At 41.0% G+C, this 24,005-nt stretch overlaps 1 long non-coding RNA gene across 36 annotated transcripts in view; it reads right to left on the reverse strand.

Annotated features, from left to right (window-relative positions):
* Nucleotides 1-24,005, reverse strand: part of LOC109453526 (uncharacterized) — a 126,106-nt gene that overhangs the window by 82,239 nt on the left and 19,862 nt on the right. For 3 of the 36 annotated variants that reach the window (XR_012496682.2, XR_016020245.1, XR_016020235.1), the window contains one exon: nucleotides 16,696-16,752. The exons of 32 other annotated variants lie outside the window; for them this stretch is intronic. This is a non-coding gene — a long non-coding RNA (uncharacterized LOC109453526). Of the gene's footprint in view, nucleotides 1-16,695; nucleotides 16,753-18,303; nucleotides 19,823-24,005 lie in introns of those variants that run through there. One more of the 36 variants, XR_016020256.1, reaches the window with a different exon arrangement.

A 24,005-nucleotide genomic window follows, 5' to 3' on the forward strand; every position in this document is an offset into this window, starting at 1 on the left:
AAACGCTTATAAATTATAAATAAGATGTTTACAAAAATAATAATAATAATAATAATAATAATACAGGGCAAAGTATTTATTATATACTATTTATCTAGGGCTTACTACATACTAGACACTGTGTGGAATTCTTTGTATACATTGCTTTATTTAATCCGCACAATAACTGTTTTTATGGAACTAGCAGTATTGATTTTGAACTTGAGAGATGGGTAGAAATTGGACAGGTATGAGGGAAGGATAAGGAGGGTAAGTGGAAGAAGGAACAAATGGAGACAGGAAAATGCAGGAACGGTTTGGGAAGGAGTTGTTGTCTATTAATTGGGGCCTGGAAAGCAGGAAGAATAGTAACGGGGAATACGACCAGAAAGGCAAATTGAGATCAACTCAGTGGGAATTCAGAATTCCAAGGTAGGGAATCTGTGTTATTAACAATGAGGTGTTTTAAGCAAAGAAGAGACCCCTAAATCTTGTCTCACATAGGTTAGATTTAAAAATATTCTTATAATACAGGAAAATGAAGATCTTTTCCAAAGTGAGTATAGAAGAGGGTGAAATAATTAATGTATAAGTATTCACAATTTTTGCCCCCACCCTTAACTTTTATAGAGAGTGACTTTTCCTTTTGGGTCAGCAGCCAGGTGCTCTCAATTGTGCAGAGTCTAGGTAATGGGGAAAACACAGCAAAATTTTGAAAACCTGAGAGCGTAAGTTGGTCTATAGAAAGAAGGGTTTAGGTGATGGGCAAGGGAGAGAGACAGCAATCCTGGGTGTTGGAGCTTGAGGAATTGGAATTTGAGGAGGAAAGAGTAGGAAATTCTTATAGAAACATTGCCATCCTTGTAAAGGAAAGTAAGAGTGACAAGGAAAGAGGGTTTTTAGAAAGTGGTGGTGCGTGCTTTCTTGAAAGAAAAAGCAAAAATTTAAGGCACATTCTTGTAACTACATTTTCACTTCCAGATTACAGATGCTAGTATTTACTATCACTGGAGAAACAATTTATTTTGATACTTATCAAAGGGCATGACTGGCTGACTGTGGGACCAAGGAGAAGTGTTTTGTGTTCAACTTGAGTGAAAACATGAGATGGTTCTGCCCAGGGGAATGTGCTGGGAACCAGCCCACCTTGAGAAGATGTGCCAAGAAAGGAAAATGAGAACAAAACCATGTTGTTCTCATGTGACGGGTTCCTCCAAAAGTTAAACAAAGAATTGCCATGTGATCCAGCAATTCCACTTCTGGGTATATACTCAAAAGAATTGAAAGCAGAGACTCAAACACATTCTTGCACACCAGTGTGCATTGCAGCATTATTCACTAAAGGCAAAAAGTGGAAACCACTCAAATGTCCATCAACAGACGAAGATAAACAAAATGTGGTATACACATGCAACAGAATATTATTCAGCCTTAACAAGGAAGAAAATTCTGATACATGCTATACCATGGATGAACCTTAAAAACATTATGCTGAGTGAAATAAGCCAACCACAAAAAGACAAATACTGGATGATTCCAGTTATATGAGGTACCTAATAGGTAGTTCATACAGACAGAAAGTAGAATAGAGGTTACCAGGGCCTGAAAGAGGGGGGTATGAGGAGTTATTGTTTAATGGATACAGCGTTTCCCTTGGGGATGATGCAAAGTTCTGGAAATGTATAATGACGATGGTTGCATAATATTGTGAATATACTTAACACCACTGAATTGTACACTTAAAACTTGTTACAATGGTAAATTTTACATTATGCGTGTTTTACCAGAATTTTTAAAAAGCCACATGTGATGTAGGGTTATCAGTGCTAGAGTAGGAAGCAGGGTTTGCCTAATATCTCCAGACACAATCTTGATCAGAAGGGAGGCTATCAAAATGGTCCAAGAATTCTGATCAGTAGCCATGAGGTAGAGAAGCTGGGACCAGGGCCGAGCACTGGCCAAGCACATCCTCACTTCAAATAAGTGAGGATGAGGTGCTCTAAGAGCCAGACCAAAGAAGACTCACGAGGATTTGTGATTATTGGATGGATGGGGAGAGAGGCATTGGGGGAGCCAGGCAGTTCTCAGGATTCCAGCTTTATTTTTTTTCCCTTACAAAATATTTGCTACAGTGGTTGCTTTCTATTTTTTAACCAGCCAAGTATTTCCTTCCTAATATCACCTAACTTTACCTTTCTCAATTGCTGCCATAAATAGAATTCATCCACCACAAAGTCTTTAGAAAATTGTCAGCCTCAGCCAGTAAATAGTACTCAACCATATGGAAGAAAGTGGGCAGTCATGACTCAAACGAAGTGACTCTGCTTTTCTGAATGGAAAAAACACGCCATGTTTTGATTTTGACCAAGAATGTTACTGAATGCAATTCTAAGATCTGTAAACAAACTTTCTTTTTTGATACTGCAATGTTTCCTATTGCAGAACTACATGCTTTGACAAAGAGACAAATGTCAAACTCTCCCCAGATCACTATAAAAGCTATTTTACAACCATGTTTTTCACGATCTCCTAACTTTCACTTTTTGTTTTTGTAACCCTGCTATTCTAATAATAGTTTTATTTCAATCTATGTTAAATCTTCACACAAATCCAAAACAAAGTATACACTATGTAAAAACCTGCATGGTTACATATTCAATAGGCTTGTTGCTCTCTTAGATACAGCTTAAATGCGTTTTATTATCAAAGGAGCCCTGCTACCTCATAACCACAAATGAAGTTAAAGCAGTTAACCTGTTTCCCCCATCTACTCATCAGTTGTCACACAGTAGCAGAACTGGGTCTTCAGAGACCAGGAGAAGAGGCCCGTTTTGATAACGAGGAGAAAGAAAGGTCTGACAGTGGACAAGGTCACTCAGTGCGGCAGAAATCAGTCCAACTGGAGGCTGCAGTGTGAGGCTCTGAACAGCTCGCAGAAGCAGAAAGACAGTGAGAAGAAAGGATGAGGGTTCTGGGAGCTGAGAGGAGGAATGAGGCTTACTGAAAATCACCTTTGCCTTCATCACCTCATGTGTTACATAATGGAAAATCCTAGCGAGGCTGAAGTAAACTAGATCCATCTGACAGCTGGAGACGGGTGATACTTCTCTCCAAAGCATCTATTTGCATCCACTGATCTATGTAAAACGTTGGGGGCCTTGCAGGAAAAGATACTTGAACTGTGTCCACTTCTGGCGGATATATGTGGGTGATATTCGTTCCACAAATATTTATTGAGCGGTTCTTACTGTGTCAGACACAGCAAAGCCCTGGGGATAAAGCTGCGAAGACAAGAGCCGGGCCCTCCAGGAGCTTACAATCTTAGTGGAGGAGACCACAATAAATAGAATAACAAATAAACAAGATACTTAACGATTGTGATAACTACAATGACGGAAAAGAACAAGAAGGAGGAAGTAAATAGACACTGCAGAAAGCCACTTCAGATATACGGTTCTACAATGTCCTTAGGAGGGGTGAGTGTGAGCTTAGTCATCGAGGATGAGAAGGAGCCTGGAAGCCTCCCCTTGGGAAGGCGGGCAGGAGGAGCACCCCGAAGGAACTCAAGTGCAAGGCCTGGGAGTGTGTTCAAGATAGAACAGAAACTGGACTGGCTAAGGTGGTGACCACGATGTAAGAGAGATTTGCAGAGCTGGCAGAAGCTACATCTTGCAGTGCCTTGTCAACCACGTAGGCGTGGTCAGGAGCCATAGAGAATATGTTGTAGACCTAGTGTGTCCTCAACATTGGTATGTAGAAGCCCTAACCTCCAGTGTGACTGCCTCTGGAGACGGAGCCTCTAAGGAAGTAATTAAGGTTAAGCAAGGTTATAAGGGTGGGGCATTGATATGACATCACCAGTGACATTGGAAGAAGAGAACTTTCTCTCTCTCTATCCCCATCCCTCTGCACACACAAAGAAGAGGTCATGTGAGCACAGAGGGAGATGGCAGCTGCCTACAAGTCCACAGAAGAGGCCTCAAAATATTGATCTTCAACTTTTCAGCCTCTAGAACTGTGAGAAAATAACTTTCTGTTGTTTCAGTCACTCAGGCTGTGGTATTTTATGATGGCAGCTGGAGAAGACTAATATAGACGGAAAGAGTGAACTGCAATGGGAATAAATTTTGAAGACAGAACTGGGTAATGCCCTGTTACGTATAAAGATGGCACTCACAAGGGTCACTATAAAAGCATGGCTGTGGACTCCTTAACCAGCTGTGAGAAGAAGATAACCCCGAGTAACAATGGGTACACTCTCATCTTGGAACTCTTCAAAATATGAGGGAGAAGCATGATTTGGCAGCTCAGCATCTGGACACCTTCCCCTTCCTAATTCAAAGTATCACCTAGTCCGAGGGTCCTAATTGGAGACACACTCCCGTAGCCCTCTACAGAAGTTAAAGGGGAGTTGGTTTCTCTCTTCTAACTCCTTGTCACCCAGGGCTTGGAAACATGACCTTGGCTCAGACAGTCAGAGGCTCCCTAGGGTCTCGCCTATGCAAGGACTTTATTCGTGGCTGTGGCAGTGAGTCAAGGAGAAGATGGTAAGGATCCACTTGCCACCCCAGCCGGCGATAAGACCTTGGCTTAATTAGTTTCCCTGCTGTTTTCCCACCCTTTGCATCCATTTAAGAGACACAGATATGCTTTGAAAAACTCATTTTCTGCCTAAGTTAAATAGAGTTTTCAGCCAAGACCCCTGACTGGTCAAGAGAGGAACTCTACAAAGACTAGACTTCCTGTGTGTACATTGGGGTTCAGAGCCCTTACTATCTGGGTCCTCATTTTAATGTGGAGGCGTTTGTACTCACAGGCTACAGCCAGAGACCCCTGGGTTGCAGGCAGCTAAAGGTGACAGCTTCAGTCAGTTGCTTTCCTACACTTGTGTCTCTTCATATAAGTGCACAATCAATAGGCAACTGAGACATTCGATAACAGAGCTTCCACTTTCTTTCAAATAGCTCTGATTCCATCTCTGCATCTCTGAGCCGACTGTCCCATTTACCTGGTGACATTATAAGGGCCTCTCGATTATCTCTGGCCTCTGGCCTCTTCCAGACACACTCCCCGCGCTGTGGGTCACCCTAGCGCACGGCCCTCACCATGCTGTGCCCCGCTCAACCATCACTGATAAAATATTCAGAATCAAATATGAACTGTTTAGTTGGGTAGTCAAGGTCCTACACAATTTTGTTTCTCCTTATTTTTCTTAGCTTCCCTTCTAGTCCTTTTCAACACACATCTTATGCTCACAATAGGTTGTGCCCTGGACTTGCACCATGCATTCCCACTTTCCCCTCCACCCCAATCTAGAATGCCATTCCACCCCCTTTCCTCTCCAAATCCTTCCCATCCCGCAGGACCCACTTCTGTGCCCATCTCTTTTAGAAAATCTTCCTTGAACTTCCACAATCACCTCTCCCTTCTCTAAATCGTTAGAACTCGGAATGTCTGTGCCAGTCATCTGCTGCTCATCAGGCATCGTGTGGTATGACTCCTTTCCTTTTCCTGGGCTTGTGCCTTATTGCATCAAACCAGATGACAAAGCCATTTGGAGCACACACCACACTCTACACAGTGATTCACTGCTATGATTACCCGACCTCTTGTGTATCGTAGACGAGATCACGCAGCACGGTGCAGAGCATGACGGAAGCACAGACAAGCGAGGATATAACCAACAGGTCTCATTGTCTATCCCATCCATGGCCTCTTCTGGAGAATCTATTCTGTATCCCTACATCCCCCATAACCCTCCCCTGACCCAATGCAGCTGATCCATTGTGAAAAAAGCATGATACGGCCCGATGAGTCTTCCGTATGAGAATGTGCCCGAAGAGACACAGGGACTGTTGTCAGTTGGTGCTGGTTACTGGAGCTTGGAGATCACGCTGTAGAGATGGACTGGCAGCTGTGTTGGATAAAGTAAGCAAGATGAGAATGCATATGCAGCTGGCTTAGTTAAGAGGTCAACAGAGGAGGTTTTCAGAGACAGAGATCGTGCAACTCCTGGAAATGGAGAAAGAGGCTTAGCTTCTGGTGGCCTCGGACGTCTCAGATCCAGTCTGTCACTAAGCAGGCTCTGGTTGTATTTCCCGTCCATGAGATTTCCCTTTCACATTTCACTCAACTGGAGCTCGCTTGAGTAGCTTTTTATTGTTTGCCTTTAAAGTAACTTTGACGAGAAAAAGGCAGCACAGGCTGATGATAATTCTCACCCTCCATTCTTTATACCACTCGCAGGCAGGGCTCCTGCAGGGTCCTGCCCCTTTGCTTCTCTGAGGCTGTCACAGCAAAGCGTGACTACTGAATTCCTAGCATGGGAAACCAAGAATCAATTGCTCAAATGCTGTCAAAAAGTGACATTCAAGTTTGAGTGACAATGATGTCTTTGGTCCTGTCCCTATCCACTTTTCTATTTTTAGTTCTGCTCCTGCTCTCTGCAATTACAATGCTTCGCGCTGAAGCAGTTGCCAGGAGTTAGTGAACAAGTACCTCACCCTTCTCTGAAGAAGAAGCTTTGATGCTGAGCTTACATTCTTCTCTCAGTGACAGACTTCAGAAAGTGCCATTTCACAAGACAGCGAGTCCCTTTTGGTATTTTCTTTGAATGATGGGCTTGAGCGCATGGATTGATCATAAAAATTGGAGCTCATCAGAACGAAATTTCCCCAAACCCCAGTGTCTTCAGCAAGTGGGACTAACATGGACAAGCTTTCTCAAGGATGCTGGCAAATATATCGATATAATCGACGGAAAGTCCTTTGTAAATAAATTCCAAAAGCATTATTATCATAATTGTCAATGCCCATTTATCTTCAAATATCATTACTCAAGGTGTAAGCGGCATGCACAAAGAAGAACTATCCAACACTCAGAGTTGTACAGGGGTACAGGGGGCTTTTGGGGGCCTTCTACTAAATAATGGCTAACTACCTGGTGAACACGCAGTAGTGACAACTCACACATGTGTACATATTCCCCTAATATTTGAATTTTTTTGCATTAAACACAAATTATATCTCCCATCAGAAAACCCTATGTAAAAAGAAAAAAACCTGTATGTAAATTAGGGATCAATCAAGGGTAGGAATATTGCGGAAGGAAGGGATTAGGGAAAGAGTTGAAATACATAAGAAAAATGCCAGCTTATCCAAAGAATTTATAAGAGTTCGTACGACTCTTGCTCCAAAGGGGGTTTCCATCCTTCAGCATCCAGAATGTATTGCTAGTTGTTACAGATCAGATCCCCCAGAAACAGACTGGGGTACAGGAAGTGTACTGGGAAGTACTTTTGGGAACCACACCTATGGGAGAGTGAAGGAAGCCAGATTGGGTAGGAGAAGTTGGACTGCATTCGGTCACAACAAAAGCCTCAACTGATCCCACAGGATATTCTTAAACTGGGTTGAACCTGCAGAGTTGTCCCAAGGGAGTCCACCTGTCAGTCATCGGGTGCAGGATGCCCCCAGGAAGGGGTTAAATGGCTCTCTTCCCCCAGGGCAATTTCTGGGAGGGGTCACTAAGCCACCAGCTGGTAACTACTGGGGGAATGAGCACCTCCGTCCTGCAACAGGGGCTGCAAGGGTCTGGGCACAAGGCAGCATCCACAACACCAGCTGGGAGCTGCCACAGTGTTTTTTCGTGTTTCAATGAAATAAGTGATTAACGGGAGACTCCATGAAGAAAAGGTGCTCTTCATAACAGTATTTTTGTCATTTCAATGGCATATTGCAAAGGCAGGACCATCCCCCAAACTAACTGGTATCTGATTCACAGGACACACAGAAGAAGGTGTGGCCAGATGCAGACACTACCCTGCTCCCCTACCCCAAGCGCAACAAGCCTGCACCATTGGCTCCTTACCCCATGCACTTGCCTCCTTTGTCATAGTTATTTAATTCCAACAGTCCCTTCTTGGCCTTAACCCAGCTGAAGGGATTATTTTTGTTTCTCAAGCTTGTCGTTTCCTTTAGCACAAACACCTAAGAGTTTATAGTATTATTATTTCAAAAAAGGCTTATGACTATTAACATGACATTAAAAGGTATTCTCGGGAACAACTTTGAGAATTAAAAGATCAAAAATAACATCTGGAACACTTGCAATTCCCCCATTAAATGATGGGGCATGCTAAAGCTTATCTACACACACTTTTGCAGGATCAAATTCCTTCCAGGTTTTCTTTAAACTGTTATAAATATTCATTCCTTGTAATGTTTTTATAAAACTTACTGAAACACATTGCAAAAAAACCCTTGATTTTTATCAAAACTATATTTCTCTTGTAAATTCTAAGGAAGGGCACTCTCTCTCACCTAATAAAATTCTAAAGTGACAGTTATAATGGTCTCTTTGTCCCGTCTTGCTGATTACCTTAGCTCAGAAATTTATCAGTTCAAGAAGATGTATTAACTTCCTAGTTAATTCAAAGATCATATTCCGTGATTTTAGCTCACCTATAATGGACAATGTGTCCAGGTTATTATCTCCTAAGAGGATCACTATTTAAGCTTTTCCTGGATGCTCAATTCTTCTTTGTCCATTTGCTAGGATTTTTATCTTTAACCAAAAAAAAAAAAAGTACATTGCTCTACATTAATGGTTTGGCAGATTATAAACAACCATTGTTCCTTTCTCTTTTTGATGTTCTTCATATTTTTAAAAATGACTTTAACAAGTACTTTGGGTGTCCCTGGTCCTTTTCAACTTATCACTGTCATATTGTTGACGTACCTAATTGATAGATGAATACCCATTCATTGTACGCCTGAGTATGAATCCAGCCCCTAGCCATACTCGTTGGGATGGACAGAGTTTCACCAACGTGTGAGGCTGTATAAATTACTGACCAGGAGCATGTGCGCTTGAGCTAGGCTGTCCGGCTTCAACTCCACCTCTGCCACTTAGCTCTGGAAAAGTCACAACTTCTCTGTGCCTCAGCTTCCCCATTTATAAAATGAGAATATCAACTCATAGAGTTGCTTTTAGAATGAATTCAATTAAAAGCAGTGCCTAACACATAAGTATAATATATAGTATATAATATAATATGTAAATATTATAAATATATAAGTATGATAAATATATAACTATTGTACATTATATTATATATACATATATTTATATATTATATTATATATATAATATGTATATATAAAAATATACGTATGCTAGTACTATTATTGCTATACTATTTTTACCAAAAAAAAATCCAGCAACACAAATTTAAAATCATTACTGCTTATACAGCTAAATTTGGGCATTTAAAAAATAACGGCACAAAATTTGTTGTGGCTTAATCCTTCTCTTCTATTATAAAGGAAATCATGAGTGTGATACAGTGAATGTATATCACACTCATAGGCACCAGAAAGATGATGCCCAAGCAGCTTAGAATATCCATTTGTTTGCTCCATAAACATCCGAGTGCCTTCTCTGAGCAAGGCCTAGGCTGGGCTCCAGGTCAGATCAAGACACCGCTCCTACCCTTACAGCATCATTCCTCATGAAGGTCCATGAAAACTAGCCTTTCTTGGAGGCGGATAGTGGACTTTCCAGTACATTTTCTCACCTCATATTTATTCTCAAAGAATCACTGTTGGCCAATGCCTTCATATCCTGGGCATGAAGCTTCTTTTCAGATAATTGAAAACTTAAGAGATACATACTCGTACCGCATATTAGAGAGCAAGAGGAGATTCCAAAGAAAGGATTGAGCAGATGTGGCGGTATTTTTCTACAAAACCCTTGTGAGATTCCTACCAATATTGATCTCTATGCAAAGGCTGTATTAATTTTCCACTTTCTTCACATCTACAACAAAAGAAAACTAATCGAGCTAGTCTTTCCCTTTCCCTGTCAGTCCTTGGATAACATGGTTTGCTTCACAAAATTATTTGTTTAGTTTGAAGGCTCAGTAGTGTCATCAATAGTGTTTACTGAGTTTATTATTAATTAAGTCACATGCACTAACAGACTTATTGTGTGATAAACATCATATTATTCAATACACAGGAAATAAAAAATACCCAAAAAGGTATTAACCAAATTTTTTAAAATTAAAAACGAAAAGTCATCATGTTGGAAGTATTCAGGGAAAGCTTTAGAGAGGTGAATTTTAAGCCAGAAGAGTTACACGCACAGATTGGTGATAGCAGAGAAGAGGGTTCTGGGATCCAACAAGGCACAGAGGAAGGAATTAGAAAATCTGTACCGTGGATCTTCCTGGGGTAACAACCACCCCTCCACACACACCCACCCCCTGTGCCCTCCCAAACCTCATGTTTGTAGGAAGGCAAAGACACCCCAGTCCATGCACTTGGTAGATATCTGTGGCGTGTCTGCCACAGGGCTGAATAGGAACCACCAACTCTGTGCCAGGTGAGGCATGAACTTTTCAAGTGTCACTAGATGCCTGGAGTTGGACATCAGGAGTCCCTGTGAGCCCAGCAGAGCTCTCACCCTGAGGAGGAAAGTTTCAGGTGCTGGAGGTCATGTGTCATTGGCCACTGCGTAGTCATGGTAATTCCCCGCATGTCTGCTGCCTGGGGAATGTTTTCTAACACAATACAGAAAGTATTTCAGGGCTGCCCCATCCAGAAACCTGAGGGGCTTTAAAATGCTCTCCTATGGCCACAATATGGGAAGGAATATAGATGCCAGAGCAGCCACACACTCCGTTAGGAAGCCAGAAAGCCAGAAAGCATCCTGCTCCAGCGCTCACCATTAGCGAGCAACCACCAAAAAATCTGTGGCAGAAATGTGGCTTGCGGCGGGCATGTGTCAAGAAGCAAATGTCCACATACACAGGTGGACAAGCCTGGGATACGAATGACTATCTGACAGGCCCAGCAGGTGTCCAGCTATTCCTGCATGAGGAGACACCATGGCCGGATCTTAAAATCCACATCTTTGTAGAATCTCATGCTAGAGAGCAAGTTCAAGCATTCTAAAAAAATTCTTTGGTTTTTATAAAATTTCTACTTTAAAGAGTCATATTAAGGTGTTATTATTTATATCTATATCTATATCTATATCTATATCTCTATCTCTATCTCTATCTCTATCTCTATCTCTATCTCTATCTCTATCTCTATCTCTATATCTATATCTATATCTATCTATATACTTGAACCCAGTGGTCACTACATTTAGAGGGAAGTTTCCAGGGCCTGGAGCAAAGAGAACAGAATAAGCATCTCCCCATATGCTCCACCCTTAAGGAATTGTTCTAAGAGAACGATCTGGGTTTCTGTGTGCCACATCACACCGCGGCACATATCTGGAGATGAATTGTGTCCCTACATCAGGCTGAGCTGGGCCAACCTTTCGGGAACATTCTGAGCACCTGAACCTTCTCTAATACTGAACTGTAACAACGGGGCTGCCCCAGTCAATCGCATATGGAAAGAAGGAGCAATCCACTCACCTAAGTATTTCTGTAGCTTTCCTAATCTGCACTTGATTCTATATTTATTCATTCATTTATTTCACAGGATCATGTATAGGGCTCACTGTGGGCCAGGCACTGCTCTAAGCACTTAATGGGCTAATACATTTAATCCCACAATACCCTATGAATTGTGTAGCTTCTTACACACACACACATACACACACATACACAGTCCCTTGCCGGTGTGTGTGTGTGTGTGTGTAAGAAGCTACACAATTCATAGGGTATTGTGGGGTTATATGTATTAATGCATAAAGTTCCTTGCCCCTCAGATGTGTCTACTTTGTCTTTGCCTTTTATGTGATCCTGTATTACACCTTATTTATGTGTTTGTGCCATTCCAAGTTGGATTATGGGCTCCTAACAGGCAAGAACTCAATTCTGACACTTGCCTAACTGCTATGACTTCCGGGGACTTTGACACTCGTTCCCTCCCTGGCAAACTGCTGAAGAGGGTGCCACTTGCTGTTGTGTCCCCTCAGGAACACATCTTTCAGGCTCCCTGAGAATAAAATCACTACTTCTCCTGCCTCTCCTGGGAGTGTCTGCCTCTACCATCACCACTGCTGCAAGCCCTGCTGCTTCCACGTTGCCCCCACCTCCAGAGGTCTCTGCGTCACTGGGGTACCTGGAAACACATCTTTTTTTCTGTCAAATATCAGGACTCTGTGGACGAAGGCTAGGGCTGTAGCAATTTCCTCCTGCGCCCAGGCCTGGATCTGTCACACTCAGCCCTGATGTGGCAGTGAAACGCTCTTTACAGAGTGCTTAGGGCAGCACCGTGGCAATTAAGGGATTGACAAATGCTTTTCCATGATGCTGAAGCTGAGAATCAGAGAAACAAAATATTCCCTGGAACAAAGGGGCACATTGTGAGTGAATTCACCTTTTAAAATAGGCTTCTGGCCACCAGACCTCTGAGCCAGGACCTCTGAGAGAGTCCGGGGCCAGGGCAGCGAGCCCTCTCATGCTGCACAAACAGAGGGACCATAAGACACTACATTTCTACATTTAATAACCAAGTTAGGGAGCTATTAACTGACATAAAGGATTAGGAACTCACAAACTGGCCCCAGCAAAACCCCTGTAGATTCCTAACTCAATGCAAGTGTTTATTCAAAAACACTAATTAGCAGGCAAAATGTAGGTTCATGAAACAGAGCTCTTCAGAAAGTGCGGAGGGATGGAGAGGGTAAGGGGGGAAAAAAGTGAGACAATTTGCCTAGTGAGAATGATGAGAGAACTGCTTGCTCAAGGGCAAACTTTATGGAAAATCATGATCCAGTGCTAACAGAGGGAGAAACCTTTCCAAAGAGTTAATGGAGCAGTTAGAGAAATTCAGCTCCAGTAAATCATGAGCACAGGGAGTATTGATCTGAACATTCGGGTGGATGAAAATATGGAGCTGAGCTGCTGACCAAACCATATAACAAAACAGCTCTTCCAAAGTGGCTGCGGATTTTAGTTGCTGAGTTGATGCTGGAGTCTTGCCCACCAAGCTCTCCCTCCCGAGCTGGTTCTCTTCAGGAATTCTGCCCACTCTCTCCTGGAGGTTAGTAGACTCTCCCACTCACACAACTGCATCTCTCGTCTCTGTGATGATTCCCAAACCCATAACCTGCAGCCCAACCTCTCATTTGAGTTCCAGGGAATGTATTTCCAAGTCTCTCCGGGTTATCCCTACTTGGGCCCCTCACTATCACTGCTAATTGGGCACTCACCATCGCCAAAGCTCTCACCACCATAACCAATGAGAAAATAAAACAAAGCAAGCATACAAATCACAGAACCACCCCAATTGTGTTCCCTGTCCCCCAGCCTTAAAAAACACGGAGATGCCTGCCGTTCCCACTTCTCTAGTTCCTCTACCCAGTTTGCCAATAATATTAGCATTTTGCCTTGGCCAGTCATTCCATCTTTCTCTGATTCCATTTTCTCATCGGGAGAATGGAGATAAGAAAGGGCTGATATGAGGCCCCATGTGTGTGAAGTGCTCAGAATGAGATCTAACACATAGTGACACACCTGAGCCATCACTGTCACCAGCACCGGCATTATGTTAAAATAGTTTTCCATTTCTTTCCTGCATAGACTCCACCAGCATCACAACAAGACCTCCACCACCTGAGCCCTACATTAAGGTCTCAAACCTTTAGAGATAGCCAACTCCTAAGAGAACTAAGGAGCAGTCCTTGCTGTGTGTCACAATGTACTGGGAGCCTGTCAGAACTACAGGTCCCAAATCCCACTCCCAGGCTTAGCTGACTATGAACATTTGGAAAAGCTGTGTCGAGAAGTAGTATTTTTTTTCCCCCAACAGTTTTTCTGTGTCTTCTGATACAAAATCAGATTTGGGAATCATCGAAGACAATACTATTGAACCCTCTCATTGTTCAGGAAACTGAGGCAGAGAGAGAGAGAGTCCGAGATGGGACCAAGGACACAGAGCTGAGAAGTGGCTGAGTCAGGACAGGAACCCAAGTCCCATTGTCCTCAGAGCACGCCCACGTCTCCACACCAGCTTCCCGGCCTCTGACTGTCACAGCTCTCTCCCTGCTCTTCTCCACCTCCTTCGACCCCGCCTCTAACTCTTGGTCTCAGCTTCTATTCAAGTCCTACAGGGCTTCCCCAGGGCAGGGTACCCTGGGGAGTGTGAGCCCTAGGCAAATGTATTTTGAGGGGCCATGTCTGCGTAAATTATTTTACTAGAAAATGGGCCCGTGTAATGTATAGTGATTTACTGATGAAGGTTTAGGATAATGGGTATTTATTTATTGCCCAATGTGAAAATTCTGGTCTTCTTCATCCCTCACGAATGAGAGCTACCTTGAATCAGCGTGTCAGTGCCATTTTAGAGGTTCGATGTCATACAATCTTATAAAAGAAATAACTGGCTGGTCAGTGTCAGTGGGGACATATGCTGACCAGGCTGCCTCCTCAAGCAGGCCCCACCTCGGCTCTAGGACGGCCCCATAGGAGTGCTTGCTGGAGCTCCTCTGAATAGCTGGCCAGTATCTTACAGGCTGGACAGGGAGTAGGATAGTGGCCTGCAGGGAAAGAACGGGATCTGGTTTGCACACTCCACCCAAATAGCACTGCAGGCTGGAGCCTTCCTGCAAGGAATGAAGGAATGCCATCCATCCAAACTGTGGGGACCTCTGAGGTATGGGAACCCAAGGCAGGAGTCCCCCCCCCCCCCCCCGTGGGTAAGGGCAGTCCTGTCTCATCAGTGGGTTAATAGATTGGGATGCTATGAAAGAGAAATTCAGAGCCACTCTTCATAGCTTTATGAAGACATCTGGCCATTTGCATTATATGTTAAATAAGTAGGAACGTGGATGCATTAAAAATTAATAGAATATTATATGAATAATAAATCTGTGGTGGTGTATTGAAATGATCAGACATTACCTCCAGGTTAGACAATGCATTCCTGAAATGGTATGAGTTATGTGACCTTATAATCTTTTCACTGGTGGCCTGAGAACAGGAATGAAGGAGAAAATAAATAAAATCTGGGCTGGGTAAAATACCATGCAGCTGCATAAGGTACTTCTAAAGCAATGTGCCTTGGGGTCTACCCCACCCCTTCTTTCTCGGAGCCATGCCACGCAGCCCTAAGCCCCTTAGCCTGGATTGCAGATGATGCGATCCTGTGAACCCACACAAACTCTGAGGATTGAGAGACTCCTAGGATGCAAGCCACGCAGGTCAGCTAGCCATTTTGGAGTGAGGGATGTTGAGTGCGGGATTTGCATTGATCTGGTCCTGCCCACAGAGGGTGAGGCAGGGGGAGAATCAACAATAAGGCGGTGTTTACCAAGCTCCCACCTCCACCCTTTTCTCGCCCCCTCCCCCAAGCCTGCTTTGGAACTTCCAAAGAAACATATTGTAATCCATGGCCATCTCCAACCTCCTTTTCCAAAGCTTTGGTAGTTTCCTGTGTTTCCTTCTCATCCCGCCAGTATCCAATTACTTGGTTATCCCACACATACAAGTGCTAGCACATTTTGGCTCACAGAGTTGTAGGTAATATGTTGGCTCAACAAGAGAAACAAAAAAAACAAGAAACAACAACAACAAAAATGAGCATTTCCTGGCAAATTAGATCGGCATAGCCTGGTAACACAGGTGATGGGCGAACATTTACAATGTCTGCCTCGCCACACTGCTTCTTTGATGCAATTCTTTTGTGCCCTAAAGGAATTTCATGGTAATGAAATCTGTACTCAAAAATCAAGCCTTCCTAACTAGACATACCTTGGGACTGTGTGTTCTCTGCAGTGTAGCTGTGTGTGGCATGACCCTGTTTCTGAGTGTGTGTGTGAGTATGTGTGTTGGGGAAAAGGGATGCTGCTATCAGTGTATGATCTGAGTCTGCTTTGAAAGTTGATCCCAAGGGGAAAATAAGATACGGATCTAATTTGGTGAGACATTAAAATCGTCTGACTTGTCTTATCTAACAGAATTCTGGTGCTTGTTTGTCATTATAAAGATCTGGGGTAACAACTTTGTTTAGTGCTTGCATTCCCCCACCCCCCGGATTTCTAGTGGAAAGTCAAAGATGCTGATTTATAAATAGAGGTTTCTTAAGTACTATTTTTAGAACAATGCTGTACCAGATTTATAAGGGGTTGAGAGGAGAAACTACAGTCACTTTTGAGCAAAGTAGCATTTCACTGCATAATAATGAAGTACTAATTGCTCTTTGTCATCACTTTTTATGCAAATTGCCCTGGAGCATTTGCCCAATATGCATTTTACATTTTAACAAAGAAAGTGGAGTCTTCACAAACAAGAATTGTGTACCCAAGCAAAAATAAAAATATCAGCTATAAAACAAAACTGCTTAAGGTGCATTCTCTAAGGATATAGATTTATCTACTATATCATCCCCATTATTAGATCCATTTGACCAATAAGATTCCTTTGAATCTAAAATAACCGTTTATGTGTCAGGCAAAAAAAAAAAAAAAAAGTTTTTGCGCAGGACCTGCATATTTTATTCATCCTACAATTTACAATGGAAGTTTGATGTGAAAATTAGGTTTCTAGCAGTATTTAAATAGAATAGGTCAAAATCGAGATTGTCAAAGAAATCAAATTGTGTCAAAGTATTTATCATAAGCACAAATCTCACTGTTTTAGAGGTTTCAGTTATTCTAATGGAGTCCCATTTTCACAGAGACAGTCACCAGCATTATCAAAAAAGAAACATGATTTGCATATCATAAATAGGTACAGAGTTTGAAACATACCTCAAAGATGTGTGTGTTCAAATTCTGGTCTGGAGACTGTTACTGGTCACCATTATACTGACACCAGGCAATGAGGAGAAACAGAGAAATGCAATTTATAAGTTTTCAGGGACCTCCTTCAGAGAGATGTAAAATCCAAACTTAGCCTTCCAGGTCATTATAAAGATATATTTGTGAAAGTAAGCGAATAGAACATATTTTATGTAACAGTCCATAAGCTTGATCTATACCATTGAAATATTTAAATGTATGGGCCTCCATTTGTACTCTTGCCCCAAGTCCCACAAATATTAGGGGCAGGTCTACTTCTTCAAACTGCTCCCCCCCTTCCAACTCACAAGCTTCAATCAAATCTGTACACTCTAAAAATGGAATGTAATTAGCTTTAAAGGCAGCTGACCTGGAGGGCCATCACCTATGCTAGTTAGTAAATCCAGTTTGCAAATAAAAAGCACAGCATGTGACAAGGTGCTGTGTATGAAGCAGTACAGGATTTCTTCCCAAATGCGCAGACATGAACTGTTGCCTTATTACGTGACCACTGAAGAGCGTTATTTCCCAAGTAGGATAATTCTCAGAATAACAATAATAATAAATACTGTAAGCCTGTTTAATTCCAGGCTTCAAAGCCATTTGCAGTCCTAAAGTAATCAGTCCACAGTCCCTCCTTTGAGCTGGATCCATAAGGTGTTATCCACTCATTTTAACAAGCACCCAAAGCCAGACCCAGAAGTGTATTGCCTAAGGTCATTGAATGAATCAGGGGGCAAGTGGAGTGCGGAATCCTTACTCATGGTCCCAGACGCTCTCCATTAGACAGTCTGATTGTGAGATGAAATAGTGGTAAATATGAACTTCTGTACCCAGGAAATGCACTGTGAAGGGCATAATGAATTACTCATGCTATGTAGTGTATGTATAAATCACATTAAAGCATGCTGAATAGTACATTATCATGCTTCTACTTTGCATTACAAAAGTAACTAATGTAAGCTGCAAAGTGTACTTTTAATCCATTATTCATTTCTGAAAGTAGACCACTATTCAAGTACCATAAAAGGCTACCAGTATGAGCAAACCTGCTTTTCAATTTATGAAGATGAAACAGCAAGTTTTTAAAACCAATTTTAAATTAGTCAAGTTGTATTTATCAAAACATACCAAATATATGCCTTTGTCATTCAGGAGGAGGAATTATGATAAATCGTAACTCCGCCCGCCCCCCCCCAAGATCATATTTCTCCAGAGAATCAATCTAATAACTTTCATTATGTGTGAGTCTCTGATAGTTTGTTTTACCTCACTTTTACTGTTTACATTGGGTCAAAATCTATTTTTAATTTCCTTTTTCATTTGGGTTCAGCTGTATACATTCTGGTTTTCCACAGATACTACACTCAAATAGTTCACACTTCTTCCACAGATGTCTCCCCAAAACACAAGCAAGGAGTTGGGGTGTGCCTATTGGCCCTGGGCACCCCATCTAAAGTACCCCCCAGAGGCCTTTCTAATTGTGGTTCAAAATCCAGAAGCCATAAAAGGTTGATAGAAATCGATTAAAAAAAAAAAAGCAACATAAGCACAAAATACAAATGACAAACTAAGAAAATGTTTGCTACCTAAATCACAAAGGGCCAAGCCCTTTAATGTTTAATGAGTCTTAGAAATTGAGAAAAGTCCAACAGCCCAGTAGAAATTGAACAAAGGACCTGAACAAAAAAATTCACAAAGGAAGAAATACAAATGGTCTTTAAACACACAAAAAGATGTGTAACCTCGCTCATATAAAAAGCCATTCGGATGAAAGCTACATGATGATACCATTTCAAATGTGCAAAAAAAATTCCCAGTGTTTGATAATGTAATTGCTGAAGGGCGGTGGGGAAACAGTCACTTACATGTGCTGTTGGGACTGCAAATGAGAATAAACCTCATGGATGACAATAGGGCAATCCCTATCAAAGTTATTTGCTTTGACCCAGTATTCCCACTTCCAGGAATTTATCCTACAGATAGAAACACCTGCACACTTATGAAATGAGATAGATACAAGCTTATTCATTGCAGTATTATTTGTAATAGCAAAAAATTGGAAACAACCCACGTGCCCGTTCATAGACATAGTGGTTCATTTTGTGTGTGAACTTGACAGAGCCACAGGGTGCCCAGATTTTCAGTCAAACATTATTCTGACTGATACAATAGGGAATTGACTAAATAACCTATCATATATGTATTAGGAACAGTACTCAGCTATAGAAAACAAATGGGGATGAGTTCTATGAGATCTCCATGATATACTTACTCCTGAAAAGATGTGCAGGACATAGTAAATGAATAACAGTAAGGCACAGAACAGGAGGTACTGTATGCTAAACTTTGCCTAAAAGGGAGGGGAATAAGGACGTGTATTTGTAATCGCTTGTATTTGCACTAAGAAACATTGAAAGGAAACACAAAAGCAGTAAATAAAATCACTCTATTGGGGGTCAAAGTGAACCAGAACAGATATTCATAAATGAATTTTTTTTTCAATCCTTTTGGTTTTGGAACCATGTGAATATGTTACTTATTTAAAAAATGAATTTCAATTTAAAAATAAGTAATACAGTTTCTTTATCATATCACCCTAATTTATTTCTTTTATTGCACTTACCACCATCTGAAAATTTCTGGTTTAGTTATTGGTTTCCTTGTGTTTTCCCTTCTAGAATAGGAGACAATAAATTATAACTGTGGGCCATTTCTAACCCACCTCTTATTTTGTAAATAAGTGGTATTGGAATACAGCTATTCATTTATCTATTCCTAGAGCTACTTTTGTGCTGCAGTGGCAGAGTTGAGTAGCTGTGACTGAGACCATATGGCCCACAAAGCCTAAACTATTTACTATCCAGCCCTTTACAGAGAAAAGTTTGCTGCCCCCAGTCTAGAATGTGAATTCTGTCTGAATACAATGTAAGGACAGAAATGTCATCCGCTCTCCAATGTATTGCTCACGACCTCGAACAGTGTCTAGCCATAGCAGGTGCTCCTCAGTAGTGTCACAGGCTGGCTTCCCAGGGAAAACAAGCTGAGATGGAGATCAGTGTCCAGGAGGTTTCTTAGGGAATGCTCCTCCAATTGCCTAGGAAGGGAAAGGGGCAGGGTGGAGCAGAGGGAGAAGTCAAGCCTCAGTGCAGTCTCAGTGGATGCCTACCTGAGCTGGAGGGGAGTTCTGCAGTCAGGATGACCCTTCACACTCTCTGAATAATTTTGGAGGGCTGGGCCTTTAGAGTCTCACCTGGATCTGTCATTGGATGGGGACTCCCCTGGGAAGGAGGTGTGACCTTAAGGGAAGCAGCTTTCTTCAGCCAAAGCTACTCTTGATGTGGTGCCACCAATGAAAGCTGTCTGCTGGTGGCACACTCAAGAGCTGGGGTAATAAATCTTTCATTGTTGGCGGCTGGCAGAAGAATAAGGGAGTACACACCATGGCATAAATATTAACTGAATAAATGAACAACTGTGTGAGTGCGTTTGTATACATATTTTCCAATAATATTTTCATCTCTTTTGGAAGTACCGTTCAGTACGTTTTATTCTAATAATCTTTCTTTGCACTTTTCAGCATGTGTTTTTAGTTTGTGTACTCTCAGAAGCTGACTCTGAGACAATGATTGGAGGGCAAGTAGTACTTTGGGAGACACAGGGAACAGCAGTAGAGGAATGAAGTCAGGCAGGGAAGGGAAGGCAGTCAATCCACTGCCCGTGGCAATACAGATGAGTGCTGCTGAAAATGGGGTTCAGGGAACAGTGCCCATCCAGGCACAGTTTGTCAATGAGTTTGCAGACTACAATCGTTATCAATTCTACCTCATTCTGAAGCTTGGTTTCGGAGCAGAATTAACAGAATTTTTTTTTTCACTCCCTCAAAATCATTACCTGTAACTTAAAGTTAAGAGCCAACGCCTAGATGGAAAAGTTGTGCTGGTACCTAAATGCTACAGAGCAGCTTGGTATTGAAATCCCTTCTCTCATAAGGAAACCTAACTACCCGCTTAGATATTCTCGGACAGAAGGTACAGATTTGCATTTCCTAACAACTTTTCTGCTCTGGGAGTAGCTGACCAGCAGCTGGTTTTATTCCCCTTACTCTCTGATCTAGATCACCATGCGCCACCATCAACACAAGCGAAGCTGAAAGAGAAATCAAATGGTCACCCAGAACATTTTCACCCGTTTGGGAGATTGCAATCACCTGACCATGTTTTTCAATTACAGGATATTAATTGTAACACTTTTCTAGGAAGGGTGAAATACTTTCCATGCCAAACTTAAGTTTTTATCCTTTGAATATAGAGATTCTATATTTCTCATTTTAAAACAAAGGTTCCTATGGGAACAAAGTATCAGTTTCTCTTAGCAACCACTGCAGCTTTTATAACATAGATAAACTTGGTTTCCACATGAAGTACTTTCACTAAGAGCATATTGTTACTGTAAAACCAAGCTTACCATAATACAACTAAAAAAAAAAAAATTATAAGCAGGATACAAAATTACATATCTAATGTGATAAGTATGTACAAAATAACATTTGTACAAAACACAAAAAGACCTCAAAGTAGTAACCAAACTATTAACTCTTTATTTCTTTGTGTCTATATTTTCTAAATTTTTGTTTTTTGCACAAAATAACTATAGTGCGAAAAAAAAGATAACTCCAAGCACAATATAAATGGGTTGTAAATGAGAGACGGAGGACAGACATTTAATAAACTCTAAGCTGGGCATCAGAGCACTCTTTTCTCGCTGGGACTTCATGATTGTACAACTGGATGACAGGGTGCAAATCACTTAACCACTGGCTCTTCCCATGAAGTGATGTCTAAGTTTCTTTCCAACTCTAAAACTCATTGATTCTAGCGTTTTACTTTCCCACAATAATTTTATGTGTGGTGTTGACCCAATATTGGAACAGTTTATAGATTTTGGAGAGCATGAAAATCACCAGGGAAACAAAAGATAAGTGCTGGCAAGGATGTAGAGAAAAGGGAACCCTCGTGTCCTGTTGGTAGGAATGTAAACTACCGCAGCCGCTATGGAAAACAGTACGGAAGTGCCTCAAAAAATTAAAAATAGAACTACGGTATAATCCAGCAATTCACTTCTGGGTATTTATCCAAAGGAAATGAAATCACTATCTGGAAGAGATATCTGCACCTCCGTGTTCATTGCGTCATTACCTATAATAGCCAAGACATGGAAACAACCGTAGTGTCCACAGACAGATGAATGGATTATATATATATACCGTGTTTCCCCGAAAATAAGACCTAGCTGGACAATCAGATCTAATGCATCTTTTGGAGCAAAAATTAGTATAAGTAAAATAAGAGTTAATCGTAAAATAAGACTAGATCTTATACTCATTTTTGCTCCAAAAGATGCATTAGATCTGATTGTCCAGCTAGGTCTTATTTTCAGGGAAACAGTATATAAAATATATAGTATATATGTGTATATATGTTATATATTATATATAATATATAACACATATTCTATATATATTCTCTCTCTCTCTCTCTCTCTCTCTCTCTATATATATATATATATATATATATATATATTATTCAGCCATTAAAAAGAAGGAAATCTTGCCATTTACAACATGGATGGACCTTTAACATAAAGGCATTATGTTAAGTGAAATAAGTCATATAGAGACAGACAAATATTGTATGACGTCACTTATATGTGGAATCTAAAAAAAACGAGCTCATAAAAACAGAATAGATTGGTGGTTGCCAGAGGCAAGGGGTGGGGGTGGGGGAAATATGTGAAAGTAGTCAAAAGTTACAAACTTCCAGTTTTAAGATCAGTCCTGGGGATATAATGTACAGCATGGTGACAGTAGTTAATAACATTGTATTGCATATTTGAAAGTTGCTAAGAGACTAGATCTTAAAAGTTCTCATCACAAGAAAAAAATGTATCTATGTGAGGTGATGGATGTTAACTAAATTTATTGTGGTGAATCATTTTGCAATATATATCTATTATCAAATCATTATGTGGTACACCTTAAACTAATACAATGTTATATGTCAATTAGATCTCAAAACTGAGAAAATAAAATTAAAATTAAATAAAAAAAGAAAACCACCAGTGGACCTTCTTAAAAACAGATGTCTGGACTGCAACCTCATAGATGCTCCATTAGTTGGTTAGACTAGGATCCAGGCATTTCCATTTTTATCATGGCTTCCAGGACATTCTAATATAGACCTCATTTGGGAGCTACTGTAATGCCACATGCTTTGTACAAGTCTTGAAGACTCAAAAATTGTCTAATAAAAGGAACTATTTGGCACAAGACAATGAGTCTTCCGTGAGACCATCTAACACTAAGTAGTACAATTAGAACTTGGAGCAGTTTTTATCCTAAAATATATAACTCAGAGTCATCGATTCACCCCAACCACTTGTTACAAGTGCTATAACTTTTGTAGCTAGTGTGTTAGAAAACTCAACAAGGGAGAGAAAAAGGAACAGTATAGAATGAGTTTCTGAGTTCAAATGAGGCCACAGGAGTAAGAAGGAAGACCCAAGTCAAGATACAGTGTAACCCAATGTCAACAAGATGGCATGGTTATCTCATATGGCCATTTTTTAGGGTAAAGTTCAATGTCTATTTTTATTAGTCTTCCTTTCTAGAGAAGACTAATAGATAAAGAAACAAATTTGGGCCATGAAGATAAAAATAAAATCAGTGTGATTTCTCTTGCCACACAACTGGAACTTCATTTCCAAGAGAAGTAGTGTGAAATAATAGAAGCCAAAATTGAACACTGAACTGGCCCCTTAATAGCTATATGACATTGGACATATTTAATCCCCCTGAGCCCTGGTTTATTTATCTGTAAAAGCGAGATAATAAAATCTACCTTGAGGAACTGTTGTAAAGATTATGTAAACAATATACAAGAAGTGCTGGTATGCTGTCTACCTCAGATAACAGTAATTATTATTGTTACTGCTTCAAGATATGAAAATTTTGAAATTAAAATTGTTTCCATTTGGAATTACTTAAATTTGTTTAAAGGCAAAATTAAATGTTTTGGTCAAAAAACATTTTATGTTTCCATGGTAGCACTAAAAACATTTTTTGAACCAATATGTGATTTCTATGTGCTGAAAGAGTGCAATTGGGCATTTTTCCCTCCTAGTTTTTGAGAATGAGGTGGAACATGTAAACTTCTCAACAGGTACTGCTGTTGGCATTTGAGCTCTTAGCAGTTAATATAAACCCTGGATATACAGGGCCC

Source organism: Rhinolophus sinicus, chromosome 2 (assembly GCF_057876585.1).
Source record: "Rhinolophus sinicus isolate RSI-liver-muscle chromosome 2, RSI-T2T, whole genome shotgun sequence".
NCBI classification, from domain to species: Eukaryota; Metazoa; Chordata; class Mammalia; order Chiroptera; family Rhinolophidae; genus Rhinolophus; species Rhinolophus sinicus.